This window comes from Zootermopsis nevadensis, unplaced genomic scaffold (genome assembly GCF_977971745.1).
Source record: "Zootermopsis nevadensis isolate Lab colony 2312 unplaced genomic scaffold, Znev_1.0 Znev_ptg000022l, whole genome shotgun sequence".
NCBI classification, from domain to species: domain Eukaryota; kingdom Metazoa; phylum Arthropoda; class Insecta; order Blattodea; family Termopsidae; genus Zootermopsis; species Zootermopsis nevadensis.
In genome coordinates, this window is record NW_028259154.1 from 13,918,542 (window position 1) to 13,938,903 (window position 20,362).

General features: G+C 37.1%; 1 protein-coding gene across 2 annotated transcripts in view; it reads right to left on the reverse strand.

The window, feature by feature from the left end:
* LOC110835907 (limbic system-associated membrane protein) overlaps positions 1 to 20,362 on the reverse strand; it is an 893,271-nt gene that overhangs the window by 787,126 nt on the left and 85,783 nt on the right. Inside the window, exons 1-2 of one of the 2 annotated variants that reach the window (XM_087353892.1) lie at positions 13,536 to 13,613; positions 12,959 to 13,033 (exon numbers count right to left, since the gene is read on the reverse strand). The gene's annotated coding sequence lies outside the window, so the exon portion shown is untranslated. Of the gene's footprint in view, positions 1 to 12,958; positions 13,034 to 13,535; positions 13,614 to 20,362 lie in introns of those variants that run through there. The other variant, XM_087353891.1, reaches the window with a different exon arrangement.

Below are 20,362 nucleotides of genomic sequence, written 5' to 3' on the forward strand. Positions count from 1 at the left end.
ATGTACTCAATTAAATATAATTTATTAACATATGAAAGAAGTCTTCTCTGTCGGACTCTGAATTTCGAAGTTGAATTTGTTATTGCTATACGAGAGGATGGAGGTTTAGTGATACGTCAATTTCACACCGAAGGCATGCCTATTATATTGAATGAAATAGAAATTACTTTAACGCTGTCTGCATCGGAGTCACATGATCCCTAAGGATATGAGCTCGTTTGATCAAGCTGAAAGACCAGTGCTTTTCTAGGAAATGAAGCACGGATTTCAATACAACAGGAAATGTAATGTAAAACACAGCTAATAACTACCACTGTCGTAGCAGAAACCAAAGTTTGAATGTTTTTTTTACCAGAGTCTGCTATTGGACACATTCCTGAAACAGAACATAGCGACCGACCTGATGATGGTGGCAACAAGGACTTCTGAAACGTCGATAAACTTCTACCATACTATAAGGGGCAACAACCCAGAAAACAGCTATCGTCAGGCCGTGAAAACCTCAAATCCTACAATTCTAAACCTCAATCTTCTATCCTCATAACGCGTTCTTCGTCTACTTATCCTAGTAGCATGGCCAGCTTGTCATTAAATCCTTGCTTTTACCATCCTTTTCCCTTCATATTTCCATGGATATAAATAAGTGATTATTGGATTTAACAAAGAAACTCCTGTTTCTGTTCTTTGAGAGAAAGAATTAAAACAGCTTTGCTTTGAAATAAAAACTAGTAAGAGAAGTGTAAATTAAGTATAGACTAGTTTACTGTGGCTCGAATACTTGTCATGATCATAAAATCAGGACACATTATAACTTATAAAGGCAGGACGTAACATTAAATAAAGTTCTTACATAAAGAAACCGTCAGTTAGATGGTTACTAATTCGGTTACTTATTTTGTCATTTGCATAACTACTTTGGTTAGTTACCCAGCCCACTTTAGGTAACTATCACTTACTAGATTATATGTTCCTTAATCGAATTATTCTAATTAGTCTTAACTCTGAAAATGTTTAGATCATTCTTTGTACTCGTAACAAAGTGACGTGTTTATAAAATTTTTAACTTTCGAAATATGTAACGTGTCCGGAATGTTCTAGTAAACTAACTTTTTAAAACGTGACATTGACAGGCATGTAAATGAAGAATGTGATATCAAAACAAAGTTATTTTAGCTGGATTCTTACCACTGTTTTATAAATATCGTCTGTCAAATAGAGTACCGGGTAACCAGGAAAGCGAAGAACACTGTCTGAAACTTTTTTAATATTCGCTTTTAACTGAGTACAATTTCTGTATGCTTAATGGACATTTTTGTTGTCAAAAATAAAATCTAAATTGTCACACCTGATTAGACTCTCCGTAGAGGAAGTTTAACACCACGTTTAAATACAAGAAGCTCCATTATAGAATTACCCTATTCTAAAGTATTAAAAGTTCTTAACATAAGGAAAAATTCAAACAACTGCCAACCTGCGACAGTTGTCTGAAATGTAAAAGTGATTTAACTTGCAAAGCTTTTTAGGTGTCATACTTTGCTTTTTAAAAATTAAAATTAATTTTGCTTGAGGAATTTTTAATCTAAAATTTTGTTCTTTTTCGGCAGTTAACTTTTCAGTACTTCTGTATACTTTGTTTCAAAGTCAATTTTTAGCCTGTTAACAAAAATACAAAGTGTAATGTTGGAATGTGCTTGGAATTACAAATGGCGAGGAAGAAGATATATTGGTAGATCGAGAAGAAATTAAAGAAGCCGAAAGAGACTGAACCACGGACTAACACAAGTTGTCGAAAATGTAGAAACAAGAAACAGTCCGTAAGATATTCCGCAGAAACTTCATGTTAGAGGAGGTTTTCAGCATTCAAAGATTTCAAAGTAAGATGTGAATGCAAGAATTTATAAAAGAAACTCAAATTTGTTAAGCAGAATTGTAATTAAAACAAAAACGACTAATAACAATGACACTGTGACGATTTACTTTACTGTAACTGGTTACGTAAATTAGCTACATGTGGAATAAAGTGTGCAGTGATAAAGCCACAAATGTTCGAAATATTCACACGCGCATAAAAAATGCGAAAACCGATGAAAAAGAAATCAATCCGTAAAGCGAAAATCTAAAACTGAGCTCCTTGCTGCATACAACATCAGGGCGATGAGTGAACGTTGCTGAACGTCTACCACACTACGCGGCGCTACAACCCAAAAGACAGCCATCTTTGCTCTCACCGCTGTGAGAATCTCAAATCCCACAGAGGAAAATAGAAATTATAAGGAAAGAAATACACACAGAAAGAATAGAAAGAAACAGAGCGGAAGATAAAGAACAGGGCAGAAAGACGTAAAGAATCTTTATATGCTTATTTGTACTTGCTCCAATCAACTGAGACTCTGATGCCCGAACGGAAAAGCCATTAAGAAGTAACACTGCAAAATTCGCGGTTGCTCAGCGACGTGGCAGCACTGTCGCCAGACCCCTCTAATTAGGCAGCCAGCCGTATCCTAAGCCTCTTTCCTTCTGTCCTTCATTCTTTTCCTCTGGACTGCAGAGAGAGACGGAGAAGCTTAATCTAGCAAGAGGTCTTCAAAGTACACCGCTCTGCCGGCCAAGTACAGCGCAGGGACTCTGAAGCCGAGGAACTTATAATATCAGCATTGTCCCAGATCAGAGCAAGAGTGGCGTAACTTTCATGGTCCATTCTTGTTTATAACATACAATCCTCACACTAAGTCAAGGTAATGTGTGTCTGCCCTCGACGGAAGTAACGCATACCTTGAAACGCATTTGAAACCAAACACACAATCCTCATTGTATGCAGTAAACTCCTTGTAACTCCCGTCTCTTAAATCTTTAAGATCACTTCCGAATAGCATCCCCACATCTAAGTTATGTACAGATTTTAATATTCTCCTTAGATTCTAAGAACAACACGTGTATTATTCACCTTCTTCGTGGGTGCTACATGTCTTATCTATCCCATTTTCCTTTATTTTATCACAATAATACTGGATAAAGAGCCCCCACCATGAACATATTACTTACATATTTTAGTTAAATAATGTCAAAATACCAATTCGGTTGTGGGATAGAGCGGAAATATTCAAATAAACCGCTATGGACGTATCTAATTAACCATTTATCATCTTTTGTATCAGTAAATGGACTGCACCGTTCCAGATACAGACGTAGCGTCTTTAAATAACCATTGTTTCAAGGAATGAATCATTGAACCAGTCTGTCAATCACTCAGGGATTCCTTGTACAAGAAAGCAATTATTAAGTAGCCTCTCAGAGACTTAAATTATGGAGTCTGTGGTCATGTTTCAAGGTGGGGTGAGGGTGTGGTGATCCTATTGTAACACGATTCTAAAAGCAAGACTGGAGTATTTAAATTGCCTCTTAAATTTTTATGTTTACGAAGCTGCATATACGAGTTTTTAATCTGAATTAAATATGTCCAATTTATGTCCACAGTGTTACACATTATATATTTTTTTAAATTAAAGTTACATAATTTGAATTAATATGTAAAATGAGACTGCAGTGTGCAGCCGATAAAATCACTGCTAAATCTGTTTTGCTTTAGGGTGTGGGACTAGAAACGAACAAACGTTTTAACATACAGGTCCCTGATCAATAAATTCTATAACCGAGGCCGAAATATTAAGGCAGAAGTTTCCTTTAAAATGGTCTGTTAAAGAGTCCAAAGCGTGAAGCTGACCACATGCCTCTGTCCAAGAGTTGGTGTATTATCTAAATTGAGTTATTTAGCTTTATGTCTACTGGCCTAACGTCTAGTGTGATATGGTTTCATAAAGTTCCTCCATCCATGCTTTATACAAACCATCGTCTTATGAATTGTATGATTTAATATAAATTAATTTGTTTGCCAGTGATGATGACATCTTGAGGTCGAACCGTGTTTGGCACTAAGTATCTTTTCAAAGTGTAAACAGATTGTGTTTTTATGCATAATTTTCTAAATTAAGATAGTATATTCCTCCGAAATTATGGTATCCACCTACAAGTCTACATAGCATTTCGACCCAGAAGACCGACATCGATAACATATAAAGTGATTATATTGATATCGGAATAGGGTTTAGTGGCTTGACTATGAACATTTTGATGAACCTTCACATTTCATAAGGTAACACATTTCTTGACCACCGAACAGCTATAATCTGTTGAAGGAAAATTCTTCACGGTGAGTTTGATCGCCATAGGAATACTGCGATATCACCATTAGTGTCTTTTTCCAGACTTCTCCCGAGCTACTCTTCGAATAAACCCTCAAACGTTTGTAACCTCTGAATCTAATACGTATTTGTGAAAATATAAGCAAATGCATGTCCTGAAAAAAGAATAAGACTGTCGAAACAAGGAAGATTCAAGTGACACAAAGATATGATCGTAGGAATCGAGCTGAGGTTATAAATTATCCTGAAAAGAATTGTGTACAAATAAGAGAGAAATAGAGTTCCATCTACAGTTAGGATACGTCCGGAACACAGAAATATTCCTATCCAGCAAAACGAAGCAGACGTAGGGTAAGGGATCGGAAAGAAGAAAATGTGTCTCCGTTTTAATAACCTTACAGAACTTTTGCTCATTAGTTAGAGAGTCATCTACACCGGCGAACAGTGTCAGAAAGCTAACGGAAGAAAAATTATGTAAAAATTGAGGTAATATCTACAATTTTACCACAAGCAAGAAATTAAGACAGAATGTAATTAAGAAATTAAAATGAGGGTTAGAATAAGCTAAAAGGACTTAATAGTATTAAGTAAATTAAGAACTTAAGAGGTGGATCAAGTTCTGAAATTTAACGGAGTATTCTACATAAAATAAATTGTGAATAATTTAATAAAATGACTTATTCGACTCAGAACTGTATATTTGATTTGACATCGTCCCAAACGACAGCTATCAATGTGAAACAAGTATTAAGTCTGTCAACGTCAATTGACGTCGGATCGGTTTTATGTAATTCATACATTCCTCATGACAGGTGCAAACAAACCGCTTTGATCTTATGGTGTTAATTTTTTTTGCACTCAATGCCTTCTTAGTAAGAAACGTACTCTTTCAGAGAACTTTGATATTTTCTCATTATTCAAACATGGAATGTGAAACCGAATGCTGACATGTAATTCAAGACTTTCAGAAACAGTTTGTGCAGGAGAAAATACACTATAAAATAAAATTTAAAACTGAAACAAATAGTGAAGAAAATAAATCTTCAAATAATTATACACATTCACGTTCAAAACAGAAAATAGCAGGCGTCTCTCAACAATTTATGTATGCCACTTAAGGGCCGAAAAAGATGAAGACCAATTCGTAGGATATTAGTGAAATCAGTGCAGAAACGTATTGGGGACATGAATAGAATTATGCTTAAAATTAGGCTGAAATTGGTCGATTCTTCGTTGATATATGAAAAATTCGTTTCCATACCAACAGGGATACGTATAATCCTGAATAGTCAACGCGAGTAATACAGAAATAGCGTTCCAAAATCTCGTCGATAGGAACTCGATTTAACTAAGGTCAGATTCAGCTTATCTCTGCTAAGGAACTTTGTGTCTTTTAATTTCTGAAAGAAAATTGCAGGCAGCGGTGTCTTCCGCCCGAATTTCTTTTAGGTTATTATTACTAACCATCCCACCACTCTAATTTGATTTATATAACATCAGCAACACAGCGTCTTAAAAGACTAAAAACATAAAAGACGAAAGTAAAGTAGGCTCAGCTCCTCAAACACTACGTATACGGGACGAGAAGGTTTAACTCCGCGCATTCTACGGCTCGACACTAAATTGAGTTGGGTGGTCAGATTCAAGGTCCAGCCTCTTTATTGCCCGTCAGTTTTTAAACGACGCTCTGCCAATTTCATGTTTTGTATACAGTCAAATTATAGATAACTGTAAATGGTGAATTGAACGTAGAAGGGAAGGAAGTGGTAGTGACTCATTTTTATGGTCCCTACTATCCTGGAATTAGTCCAAAGGAACTGAGATACACCATCATAAATATATGTCCAAAATTCGATTTAAAACCAAGAAGTATGCTTATTATTCAACTGTGAATTTCGATCTGCAATTCGGCGGAAACCGTTAATTAAACTTGGAGGGCACTTGCAAAAATAAGCAAACAATTAAATAGAAAAAAAACCTATGTGGCTTTACCTTTAACTTAAGATCTTATTTAGTCTAATGATATGCGAGGAAGATTATGAAAAATGAAAAAAATGAGAAGAAAGAATTAGTGAAATTTAAACTCATTTTCCTGAAATTTGCCTTCACAAACTAAGTACGTTATAACAACATATACTCGAATTTGTGCCACTTTTAATACAAATGAGTCGTATTAAGATTTAGACTACCTCGGTCAGTGAACCATTTTATATGCATGCAAAATATCTTTCACATACTTCGGGCTTAAAAATTTAGCGTTGGTTTGACTGTCCACGGCGGATATCCGGGTGACGTTTGGGAATTCCAATTAATTTGTTCTTTACGTCAACACAACCCCACTCATCCCATTAACAAGTCTTGCAGCAGCCCTGAGGGAAGGTTACATGATGTTAACAAACACAATGTGGACAGGAAACAGAGACAACTTCAAACAACAGTAATGACCATTCTACAGATAAACCACTTGTTCATACACACTTCTACACGGTCCGTTCGAATTTAATTCCGTTACACCAGACTCTCTGTATTTGCCCTGACTGTTTGTTCCACGGCAAGCAAAAAACCTTTTCTCGTCCTAACCGGTACAAAACCTTTACACTCCCAACTGTCCCATTATGTCAGGCCCCATTTATTAATAGTTTGGTAGAGGTGAAATAACGAACCAGAATTGATTCGATTCCTTAGTGTCACAATAGAACCCACATTAAATGTACAGAGGAACAAATTTAAACCTAAAAATGCCTAGGTAACACGTGGATAAGAATAATACTTAATGAGGAGCTTAAAAATATATACTCCGCGTTTAATTATTTCTTACGGAGTTAATTAAAACCCCTGATGGAATTGAACCATAGTCCTGGGAATTGAAAGCCCCGTGTAACAGCCACAAAACCACTGCTGTGTAGAACTCAGCTCTTATATCATAATTAGGCCTTCGTGCGTCGATACCGAATATCCGTCTCTTTACAGCTGGGGAAGGGAGACTTCCAAACAAGCATGCTTCCTTTCACACTGTGGGAAAGAGGACCCCCCCCCCCCTTCAACTTTCTCTTGCCCCAGAATATCGCCGTGGGAACACAGCAGGTGGAGTGTTACTACTTGAGAAAAACTTAGGAGTGAATCGGAGTTGTAGGGGGTTACTTTGGAAGACACACTCCTGTACATTGTATTGCACTACTGTATCCATAATAAAAAAGTGGAGAAATTCTTACAGCTGAGAATCATAATAAAAAATGTAACTTCTCTCTTACCGCTACGCTCTTCACAGTCTGTAGATACCGATGCGTTGAAGTACATGGTTATATTATTAGCCGGTGGGAAATTTAACCTGATATTAAACACTTACCATGATTCAAGATTACATCAGAGTCGTCCAGAAAATAGTAATCTATAAGCCCATACCTCCCTGACAAATTCTATACAAACTATTATTTTAAACCTAATTTTCAAAGACGTTATGATCTCTCATATTTTGAGGATTTAACCCAGATTCATGGTTCTGAGAATATTTGTACATGAGAGGCAAGGAAAAGGGTTACATAGTGAGAGATTTTATAATTTGTACCCCTCATCAAATGTTATTTGTGTGAAAATATTAAGGGATAAAACTACTTAACAGACACAGGTGTAAATTATAGGACACTATTGAAATGTACATTGAAGAAATACTACGATATCGAATGAATTCCTCTGGTTTAGGATAATTTCCTACTGTAGGATTTTCTGGGCCCATAAGAAGTGGAGACTTTCTTAATAACTGAGCTATTATCAGCTTCTCAAAAGTAACTTCATAGTAATAGATAATTTTATCTACTTATGGCATTTCAAACTAAGTTACAACCTTAATTAAAACAATTTTCCTCTATTTGAAGGTTTTGTAAAAACTATTTGACACCGAACATCAATGATTGAAGAGACTATAGACGTAGTGACTGGTAGGTGATATTAATGACACAGTGTCATGTTTTCTAACGACAGGAAAAAATCGCCTATAGCAGAATCAGAAAACGACATTGAGGGTATCAAATAGAAGCAAGGGGTGAGTTTAATAACACCCTTACAGCTGGTGGCAGAATAATGGATTGCCATATCAGCCCAGCAGGTGGTATGCTTGTCTTGATCTGAACGTCAACAAAATGTCACTGTAAACCCAACAACTCAGCCCTAGAGCAAAACAGGAGTAATGAAAATTTAGGAGTGAGAATGGACCATGACGACAATTCGCGAGTGCCTGGCTTTACTGTTAATTTGGAACAAGTCTTTACGCCATTCTCACACGGCAGAAAACCTGATAACACGCCATTACATTCAATCGTCATAAAACCTTAAAAACTTGTCATTCTTTAGTAAGCGAGATTTAAGGTTTTCACTGCGACGCTTATGAAGAAGGCTGTGGACGGGGATGTAGAACCGTGTAGTCAGGTGGAAAGTGACCGACATTTCGGAAGAACTTGCCGCCTTCATCATCTGGGCAATGATGAAGACAGTAAGTTCTTCTGAAACGTCAGTGTCCATCGGTCTGTAATTCACTACATCCCCGAGGACACTGATCTAAACTGAATGCTTCCATCTTTGCCTGTCCTCTCTTTCCTTCATTCGTCCTTTATTTTCTTCATTGCTTTTCTCTCTTTAAACTCCCTTAGCTCTTTCTTTGAACACTCCTTCCCTTGTACCTTTCTTTAGCTTCATTCTTTCTCACATTATAAAATGACCCGGTTGAGTTGGAACCGTCGGCATACTACCTATTTCTTTTAAAGAGATTCTAGGTTTATTTCTACGCGAAAATCGGTTTATCTGCGATATTTCTTGGGTTTCCTAAATTCTTTCACACAAATTATGGAACAATTCCTTATAACAGGTAATAATAATTTCGTATGTGTCTCCCCAACTTATTACACACAATTACACGTACATTCAACGAAAAGTTGTTGGAAAAGCGTTCTTGAAAATTAAGAAACTAAAGAAATTTATTTCATCGAAGTTCTGCTTTTTAAGTTGGTTCTGACAAAAAAAAGAAACCAATTGCAGTGTTCATCTGTAACGATATAAATTTTTAATCAGAACGTTATGGACTTTCCCGTCAACATTCTTATGCACTTGGACCTACCAGACAGATTCTTATTTTTCATTTCATTTTTTTATTATTAACATGAAATATATAAGAAACAGGCTAATTGTATCGAATCATCCGATGTAACAGTGTCTAAGAAATCATCACAGAGATAAAATTCAAACTGCGTTAGGCAATTCGTTCCTCACACTAAATGCCGCAGCGGGCCACTAGTTGAAAGACATTCCTTTAACAGTCAAGTAGACACTGAAGTTGTTGTGCGTGGTTTCCATACAAGTTTGCTCTATAATCCAATATACCCTACCACATCAACCATTTGACACGCGTAATCACTGCAGACTGAGATTACATTTTGAAATGTAATTACTGTATCAGAAGATGACTCACGAGACAGCATCAATATTTTTTCAACCCCCTCTGCACCATTCAATCAGATAAGAGAGCGTTCCATCCCCTTTTGACTGCTGTGTCTGTAGTGACATAGCAGTCGCCTTGTTTAATATCATCCAGCCGATATTAGAAGGCATATTATTATGATTATTATTATTCCTAACCCCTAACCACCGCCCTTGATGTACATATTCCCATCATCAATCATAACTGGATCACCCTCTCTTCCTCCCTTGTGATTATACCCCTGGAAAACAATCAGTTTACAAGCCAAAGTAAAGGACACCCTCCCCATAATGCTCACACCCCATTTAGAAGCCAACTACCACCATCACTATGTATCAATATGCAGGTCTCATTGTTAGCGAGTCAGATTACTCGAAATGTGTAATGAGGCATTGTATGTGGTCATGGAACGTATAGGAAACGGCTTCAAACCTCAGTAATACAATAGACAATAACAGATATTTCGTGTCATATGACATTACAGGTGTGAATTGTTGCTACCGGTATGGTAAGCATATGACTTTTCTATCCATACACGATATATAAATTTAGAAGTATTTTAGCGTATTTTATTATTTTATAGGCAATTATTAACTCATGTAAGTAGTATGCGGGTGTTCGTCAGTTTACGTCCTCGCCTAACACATTTTGAACCAAATTAAAATACATCGTTAAACTTGGTATGAACATCATGCCACTGGAGATCACAGACACCTTTTATAATCCATAAATAACAACACGACAGTTGGCTGGTAGCCGGAGAAGAATTCATTAAACACACATATAGCGATACACAAATCATAGACAAATTTAACTTAGGCCTATATATTGCTGAACCATTCAATTATCAGGTGATCTAGTGTTAGTGTATAACACTTTGTGGACCCATGGATGTCTATGTTGTGAAAGAACATAAACCAAATTTAAATTTAACATTACTCTGCGGAAGTCCATTATATTTCCCTCAATCATCATTGGTCTCAACTCTGTCATTTCATCATTGCAAATAACGATTCACATAAGAAATATAATTCAAAGTGATATTCCACGTTTTAGTATTTAAGAATGTAAATTACAGTGACCTGACATATCGCGAATTGAGTGCAGTGCGGCCGTTGGTATTGGCGGTGGTGAACGTCCTATGTCTATTATTAATCCATCTTTGTTCTAAATGGACAGTTAACATGGTCTATGACACTGTAACTTGTTCAAAGAAGCTCTCAAAAGATACCAAATTTCCTCAAAATTCTTCAAGTGATATAGTAACGCAACCAAGAACTACAAATTATATTTAACTTAGTGTTTTACTCCTATATGTAAATTACACTGCTGTAGGTTTATCAGATACGTCGTATAAAATATAAATTTACACCATCGCCACATTTGTAATCATATAAAAGCTATAATTTACGAGATCTGTAGTTGTTTCATGATCACGCCTCTTGGAACATTATTTCATACCTAGCTGTAATGGTTCAAAGATAAATACACAATTGTTTCACTCTGCGCCATGCTGTTACTTTATATTTTTATAAAACGAAATAAGCGTATTTTTGAAGGCGTGTCTACACATATTGTGAAAAGATGAAGATGTCTATCTCCCCCCTGTCATCCTCCATCCGCCAGTAAGCACCTCTGAAACGTCGGTAAACATCTACCAGTCTACACGGCACAACCCAGAGGATAACTATCTTCATCCTCGCCGCCGTCAGAACGTGAAATCTCACAACACTGTGAAGGTAATACTAGTTTCTGAGTTTCACTTACCACTACACGAAGAATGGAAGTATTTTCCCACATGTATTTCCGTAGTTTATATTAAATTATCTTCAGTTTCGCTTCCGTTTCAGAAGTTTTCATGCCTACCATGCTGGTATTATAGATCAGAGAGAAAAGTTACAAAGTTCGGGCAGGAAGCATTTAGTAACAGGATGTTCATACAGAGTTTCACAGATATCCGTTAATTCACAAAAACTATGATCGGTATAGATGCGCAGACACGGTAATACAGTAAGCCTCTGTGTTCTTATAAAATGAGGGAAGTGGGTTAAATATGTCGTGGAAGTTTGCGCCGTCGTTATATTTCAGAATTTTTAACGCCCACAAACAACCGTACAAAATTTATAGAAAAGTTTATAAAGTGTCGCTATATAAAATGTTAACATGTACGAAACTTGAGTGAAATATAACACTTAACTTTCCATACATTTTGGTACTTTCATATAAAATATATCACGCAGATTTTAAAATCAGAGTTCAAGCTTAAAGGAGATAGAGCAATGTCGTACAGAGTTCGGGGATTGGAAGACAGTTAAGGTTAAACTAATGATTAAAGAACAATATCAATGTCGAAATTTATAATTCGGTGCCTATATTTTTAAGGCTCAGATTTATAACACAAGAGAATCGATGTTTTTACGTTATATTAGGATGAAGTAAAAAGTTAAGAGAACAAGCAATTGAATTTCGCAATCTATTCATGTACATGTGGGTTATCAGTCAACTCCTGAAACCAGAATTTCATCTACATAAGATTTAGAAGTTCAGTCCCTACCTTAACGACGTGTCTCCATCACAAGGATAACTGTTTAGGATACAAGATAATCTTCATATTAAATTCGAAGCTGTGTAACCTTTGGAGTTGAAACAATGTCGTCAGAACAATAACTGGACAGTCTACATTTAAAATTTACATTTTCTCCAAACAGCGAAAGGCAGAACACTAAATATCGGGGAAACCACATCTGAAATTCTACGTCCTTGGTGAAACAGTTTACAAAATTCTTTTCTATACAAAACACCGAGCTTCATAATGGTGCTACAAGAGTCCGCCATTTGACACGATCTTGTGCCATAAATATACTGCTCTATTCCATAATAAATTTTAATAAAAACCTCTCATGTGCGCCTAAATGTCCTAAGTAGCCTGTTTGGGATATTGTAACAAAAAATATTTGTATTTATTTCTGATTTTCCCCACTGTCGAGTTCGTCACAAATATTAAGCCAAGTGTACAAATTAATGAGCTCCTCAATGCTACTTTTCCCAGTCGCTTGTTACTGCAATCTTCATAGGTTTAAATATATCCTTCAGATTATTTTATTTTCTAAAGTATCTTAAAACGGAGTCCTTTCATTAAACTGAGACTCCAAGTTCACACTAATACAACTACAAATAGAATCTAAAAAGAAATAAAGTTTATATTTTATCACTACGTTTGTCGCTGATGTGGTTTCTATATGAATTTCTTAAATGCTAGCGAGAGCAAACGTCTATTGATTATACTGCTTACCGTTATGATTCTGTTGCGTCTTGCATTAAGTAGGCAATATTTTCCATCCTCCACGCACCAGGGAAGAAGACAAGCCTTAAAAAAGAAACAATACATTAAAAATTAATAAAGTTTCCACATAAGAAAATATAAATTTGAAGTTACACTTGTGCTTGATTGTGCGCCAATAAAGACGTGTGGGAAGTGAAGGTAATCCTTAATCTCGTAACTACAGGAAGTAAGAATGTTGAACCGACGACAGATAAAATAAATGAACATAAACACTAACGAATATACACATTCAGAATAAACAAAAGACTAGTGTTTACCGGGACTCAGGGTGTTTGATGGAGTTGCTACTCGTTGTGTGTTTTACAATGAAGAAGGTTATACTAGAGAGGTCTGCCAACAGACACAGGAGAGTAACAACGATATAAGTCATTAAGTTTTCCTGTCATAGTTTCTTTTGGTTTATAGTAATTCCGGTAGGGATGAATACTTTGCGATATTTTGGTAGTTTTACAATGTTGTTAAAATGTATAAGAGTTGATTTTGAACACAACTGATAATATAAACTTCAAAAAAACATAATACTAACCGCAGTAAATAATTCTGTAGCAGCCTTCTGAACCGCTAGGCCGGTGTTCCGCAAACTTTCTTCACCCACGGCACAACCGAATTTGTAAAAGATACATGACGACGCTCCACAAAAGCGGATACGAAACTACGCATGTTCACAAATATGTATCCTTGCCCTACAATAAAGCAGGCATATGAAGAAAATATAACACATGTCGAAGAAAACTATCGATGATGAACCACGAAAGAAAAACCACTGCCCTTTTTCAATACACAATTTATTATAAAAATTTCCCGGCACACCCGAAACCCTGTGGCAGAACACTACACTATATCAAGAACCAAGCTTGCCTTAAGTTAAAAGTGGCAGTGAGCTATCGAATGAACCTTTATCAATCTTCAGGTATCGATTCAGTTCCGACGGAACTGCACACCTAGCAGGTGGTCGGTTACTCGCACACATACACAAATAAACAGTTGTGGCTGCCCGCTGTGTTTGTAAAAACATTTCAGTGTTATGTAAGTTATTGTAGACGTACTGCATGACAGCATTCAAAATTTTACATTACTTTGAATTCAGTTTGTTCTTAAACTTTTTTCTCGTATATTTTAACTGAAAACACGTGGCTTCTACGTTTGTAAATATCCCTCCTCCCTCTCTCTCTATGGTGTGGGACATTCTTTGAAAAGTCGATTGTTACTCGGCCTGTCAAAGAATAACCCACCAGACTCTACCCTCAGCCAGCTGCATCCATCGCTTCCTGTATCCCTAACGTCATCCTCCCACCCACGCCTAGGTCTTTCCAGCGAACTCCTCCATTCAGGCCTCCCAACCAATACCTCGTAAACACCCATCCCCTCCATCATGCGTGCTACATGTCCCGTCCACCTCATCCTCCTCGATTTAATCACTAAAATGAAACAAAAGCTGCCCCGCTATACGCCATGTAGGCGTTTGGGGTGAGTGGAGGTACAGCTCCTCTCTTCCTTGACCCCGGCACTAGATGGGGGTGAGTGGTCAGCATCACGCCCCGGCCGCGCTTAACTCCCGGGAAAGGATCCCGGTACATCGATTTAATCACCCTAACAATATCAGGTGAGGAGTTCTACGTTTGTGAACAAACATTTAAAACCAACAAACGTCATGGTGCATAATAGGATCCTGAAGGATTAATTTTTGTACGGCCATAACATATCTTAATCACAAAGCAATATTTGTTTATAGTTTATTTAAAGACGCTTATTCAGCAGCTCGGACTGCATTGCGTCGACACAGGATAACGTATCCCCAAATATGGACAGTATTAATATTAAACGTCATTGTTGAAGGCAGAGGACATGGTGGCACATCGGAACTGAAAGACGCGGGTACTCTTGTAATCTATTTTTGTAATTGTGCACTCACTACAACAGATCAAGGGAAGCAAAAACTATTTCATAGACTTACAGCATTTGTCAGTGTAATTTATGAAGACTATCCTGTTATGTTATAATAGTGACACCTAGAAATTTATAAAGGTTTGGAAATTTAAATTTGACTGGAAAGACCAAAAACGTTTTTGCAATTTTGTGGGGTAAACAGCCACCAGGAAGACCGAGAGAGAGAGGAGGTCAGCATTCAGATAGATATTAAGGAAATGGATCTTTAAATTTATAAAATTGGCAGCCGGGGATCGTGAGGAAGGTATTATTAAAATACAAATTATGGATATACTGTAATAAAGAGGATCACGTTGAACTCCACAATTATCGGATCAAGTGTCAGGGATTATAAAACATTATATAAGAAACAGGCCTAAGGAATGATAAACTGAGTGTTGCGGCCGAGAGGTTGTCCCTCTTGCTTCGAAGGTACTGGATTTAAAAGTCGATCCTGATCCTCGGTCCTTCCAGACAAATAGCCAACACCCGCTTCCTACCACATACTGCCCAATTCATTATCTATCAGCAGTCTTATCATTCGACGTTGTACACTCTGAGCTACCAACAACATCGTTAAATAAACCATAAACAATAATAAATAAGTCGTCTTGACACACGCACAAAGCACCTCCTGATGTTGTGTTATAAGTTCTGTTCTCCTCTTAACTCAGATTGGTCTGATCCACACAAGAGGTAGCAGGGTTGCTGCCCCCCCGGTGAAGCCATCTTTCTGTATTATGGGATGGGAGTGAGGTTTCTACTGCGTGAGTCCTTTTCCTGCCACTTTATCGGACATCGGGGTCAGAATGACCCCTCCCTGACCCGTTCACCGATTTTACTCCAATCATTCCCCTTGATAGTAAAGATTCGTCTGGTAGGTATAAGCATCTTGCGCCAAAAGTGATCCCCACACTCATATTTGCGCTCCCTGTGCACGGTTCTTATCGTCCACAGAAACTGAATAACGTTTTGGCGCACAAGTGTCGTTTTATTCTCTCTTAACATTCAGCCAGTTTATGTTTGCTTAATACTGCTACTTGTAATGAAAATGTTCACACATATACATACACTATACGCAACTAATATACCGTACAATTGTTTATTTACAAATTATTTCTCTGCCCTATACTGGATTTAGCGTTCTATTAGAAATTTCATTAGAAAGTCAGCTACCGCTGGAAATGTTATTAAAATCAGTTTGGTTCCTTTGGATACAAAACATCTGACGGCAAAGGCATTTATGATGAGTAATTTGGTAAAAATGGCGTCAGTTGAACGCAGAAACTTCTCAGTATAACCCACTTAAATTTAAATAAACGTGTAAAAGTTAACAAATAATTCATAAACATGTTTAATGCAACAATAGTTATTTACCGCATCTAAAAACTATTCAATGACATTTAAACAACTTCTAAGTACGAAGCGTTTATGTTAACCGTATTATCCCGGCTAACACTTAAAGAAAATCCAAAATTCAAAAGCCCTATGTCTTACTTTCGTTGTTCAGGGATACTTAATACACTGAAACACAACATAACCGATCGGATAAAATGTTATTCCAAGGAGTTGGTATAAAACTGAAGAAATCTGTTTCGACAACTTACAAAACGCGCGCTCACACACATAAACCCACAAATATAAGTTCATATTAACTGTGACAACATTGTCTTAGGTGAGATTTCAGGTCGATCCTGTGCCTTGTGGTTGGGTAAAAACTGATCAACGTTTCAGAGATTCTTTCTGCCTCCATCGTCAGGGCGATGGAAACATCTCAGAAGACAGCCAGCCATCTTCAGTATTATCTTAAGTTACAAAAACAGTAGAAATGAATTAAAAGTGAGCAGATGAACACGATATGACAGAAAATGGGGATAATTACGATCCAAAGAAGACGAAGTAGAAGAACAAGGACGTACAGAGTCACAGTAAAAGCAGCTAATGCAATAATTTGTAATCGTCTAGTTATGAGGTCGAGCTCGAACTATGACCACCCATCAAAGATGAAGTAATGTTTCCGTTTAATGTCTGTACATCCACACCCGCCCATTGCCGCGAAGAGTCAGCGGAACATAGACCTATATACTGGATTTATGCAAAGCAGGCATAAGTGACCTTGCGTCACCACGCGATGTAAACTATCACAGTTGGCCTCGGGTATTGAACCGACCGATCAAAGAAAAGTTATTCTGACTTGAATTTAAACTATTCCATCATCACAACATAGCGGGAAGTCGAACAAATTATGTTACTATATTCAGATTTTGGAATGAGTGGGAGAAATTCAAATTTGAGAGGAAAACTTCTTTAACAGAAGTCAGTCAGTTGTCAGTTGTTGCAAGTTGAAACGGTATCACGGACGCATCGGTTTATTACATTAACTTTGACCAATATCGCGCGGAGAATTTAATTCAGCAATCACCTAAAATAAATACCTAAAGCCACAGCTAAGGAGATCTTTAATTAGACCCCGTAAACCCAGAATATGAGTCTCATGTCTCGTTTTACCCAAGAGCAGAAGAAGAGACGGTTATAAATCGTCGTTGACCCAACTCCGCCCAAGAGAATAGGAGAAAACGGTTACAGATTCTTAGGCAACAAACGTAGAGATGCATGCTTCATATTTAACACGTTGACTCTGAGGTGATTTTTGCAAGGCATTAATTTTGTACCTTGACCGACCGGTGACACAAGCTCCACATGGTAAAAAAAAGGTCTTACTGCTGCATGAACCGTGTGACATTCCAGTGGCCCTCACAAACCTCATCAATCTTTCATATTCTAGCTGTAGTGTTAAAAGTGAAGAGACTGAGTCTCCAACAAACGATAGCCCTCGGTCCTGCGACTCTTCGGTGGTTCTCACGGCGCTGAAATACTTACTCTCGTGATTCACCGGTGACCATAACTAGATCGGACGTTTTAAGAGATGATGGTTTTGGATCTGTCTGAAGAACGACTACCCTGCCTTTCCTCAGTCTCTCCAGATAAATGCCGGAGAGGTACATGAAGTAGCCTATTAAATTAGCTAAAAATTATCGTAAATTAACCTGAAAACAAAATTAATAACTTAATTTCAACGACGTTACTTCAAATACTGAAGTTGTATACTGTTAGATGGAATGTGGCACGATGACTCCTTTCTTAGAGTGAGTTAAGGTTACACGAACATTTTCAGTACGTCAAGTTGCCTACACCTACTAACCCACCTACGCCCTCCGCTCCGTTAAAGAGTGTTACCAGCTTCTAGACGCAAGATGCATAAGCTCAGAAGAGATTATCTCACGTTACAGAGAAAAAAGGCAGCGAAGATGAAAAGAAAGAAGTAGGTCTATACTGCGAGGCGGATGAAGAGAAAGGATTGTGAATGAAAGAAAGAGGGGTGTAGAAGAAGAATAAGGAATTCGGTTAATACCAACAAGCGGAAGCAGTGGAATATGAAATGATGGCGAAAGGGGTATAAAAAGCGAGCTAGAGCAGTCAAAATATGTGGATCCAGATTAAGATTTGGACACGTGCACATAACAATAGAAACAGAATAACAACAAAAAGAAATATAATAAATCAAGTGAAGGGAGAACAAAAAAGAGGAAGAAGCGAATATTTAAAATAGAAATGAGACGGAAGAAAACAAAGTAATACGCATAAAATATTTTATTTCATTTAGCTAAAGTCTGCTGCACACACTGATGCGATAAAAACAAACATGGCAGATTTATAAAAACTTGCGCTTCTAGGAAATCGACTTTAATCTGTGAGAGAGAAGGGAAGCATCTCATCTTTCCAATACAAATCTCGTGATCTATTTTATACAGGAACCAAATGACAAGGCTATTCATTGCAGAGGGAAATTATACATAGTGGGGTAGCAGGAAATGCATTTCTTTTGCTCTTCGGAGGAGAATTTTCTTCCCGCAGAGTGGTGACAAGATACAGAACTACCCTCGTCATTACCTTCTCCCCCATCAACCCTGGTGAATTCGTATTGGTCATTACTCTGTAGTGCAATCTCACCCCCCACCCCCCGCTTCGAAGAGACTGTATTTTCTCATCATTATTTTGTCATATCTATTGCAAATACCATGGTGACAAGTGGGCATGCGTCCTTAAAACTCTCTAAAGACGTTCTAGAATAGGGATGTCCAAACAATAAAAGAAGCCGAAGTCCCAGGAGCAAAGTTAAAATCTTAATGATTTCAGCTGATATTTCGAATGCTTGAAATAAATTAGGATGTTTCGTTAGCTCGTGGATATTTTAAGTTTTCGGTCGCTTGCTTAGTTCATGCGACTTCGAACAAGACACAAGCCATTACTGTAAATTATTATTTAGAAAAATATTAAAGGAGGTAGTAGTAATTATGTAAATACCTTATCCCAATATTAATCTGAGCGGAAAAGTTGTAATCAATCTCATCTACAATGGTCAGTATGAGACTCTATCTTTCAATCCAGGTCCGCTGTATATGAAGCAGAAGTTATAACCGTTATACCACACTTCTTAGAACGAATAACATCGTGACATATATGTTATGAGAATATTGAACTGGAGAATATTATGTTGAGCTCAGCATAAAGACCACATAGGGAGAAAATGTATGATAGTTTTGAAAGGAAACCTTTTTAGTATGACATATATTCGAGATAAAGAACGTGATAGGAAGATAACATGATCGAACTCATGAAAACATTGTAAGAATCGTATGGTGGATGTAAATGGCTTAGAACTGTGTCCAGTCCAATGGCGTGCTTTGCCCCTGTATTATCGGCGTTGAATCTCAAGTTAAGCCGCACGAGCATAACGCTGGAGTGTAAAATTAATAAATACGATTCAAGTCGACTGCTACAGGTCAGCGAAACAAAGTGGGTGGGTCTAGTAAACTACTCACTTAAATAAACGAGTTGAGTAAATACCATTTCACCCTGAAGCAAACAAAATACAAAACATTTGTTTTTCTATAATTTATAACCGTTTCAAAATAATTATTTACGTTAAGCTTCAATCACGAATTTTGCTACGTAGCTGACACCATACAGTACATTCTTTAAGCAGCTGATAGTCGCTCAGCTAGTTAATAAATTTCAGTCCTTTTATTTAACACTAAAGTTCGTTACCGTATTCACAAACACAGCAATACGATCTTATCTTTAGCCAGATAAACCCAATCCACAGTCATGAAATTTATATTTTAAGATCTACATTAACATCATCATTCCATCTACGTCTACATATTCAAGTGTTCTCTACCATTCAGGGCTACCGACTAGAATTTTATATGCCTTTCTTATGTCTCACACAAGAGCTACATCGCCCATCCATCTCGTCCCCCAAGATGTTATCGTTTTAATAATATTTAATGAAGACAATATTATGAACACCAATTTGGCAACACATTCAAAATTAAAGTAATTGGAATTTCTCTGTAAATAAAT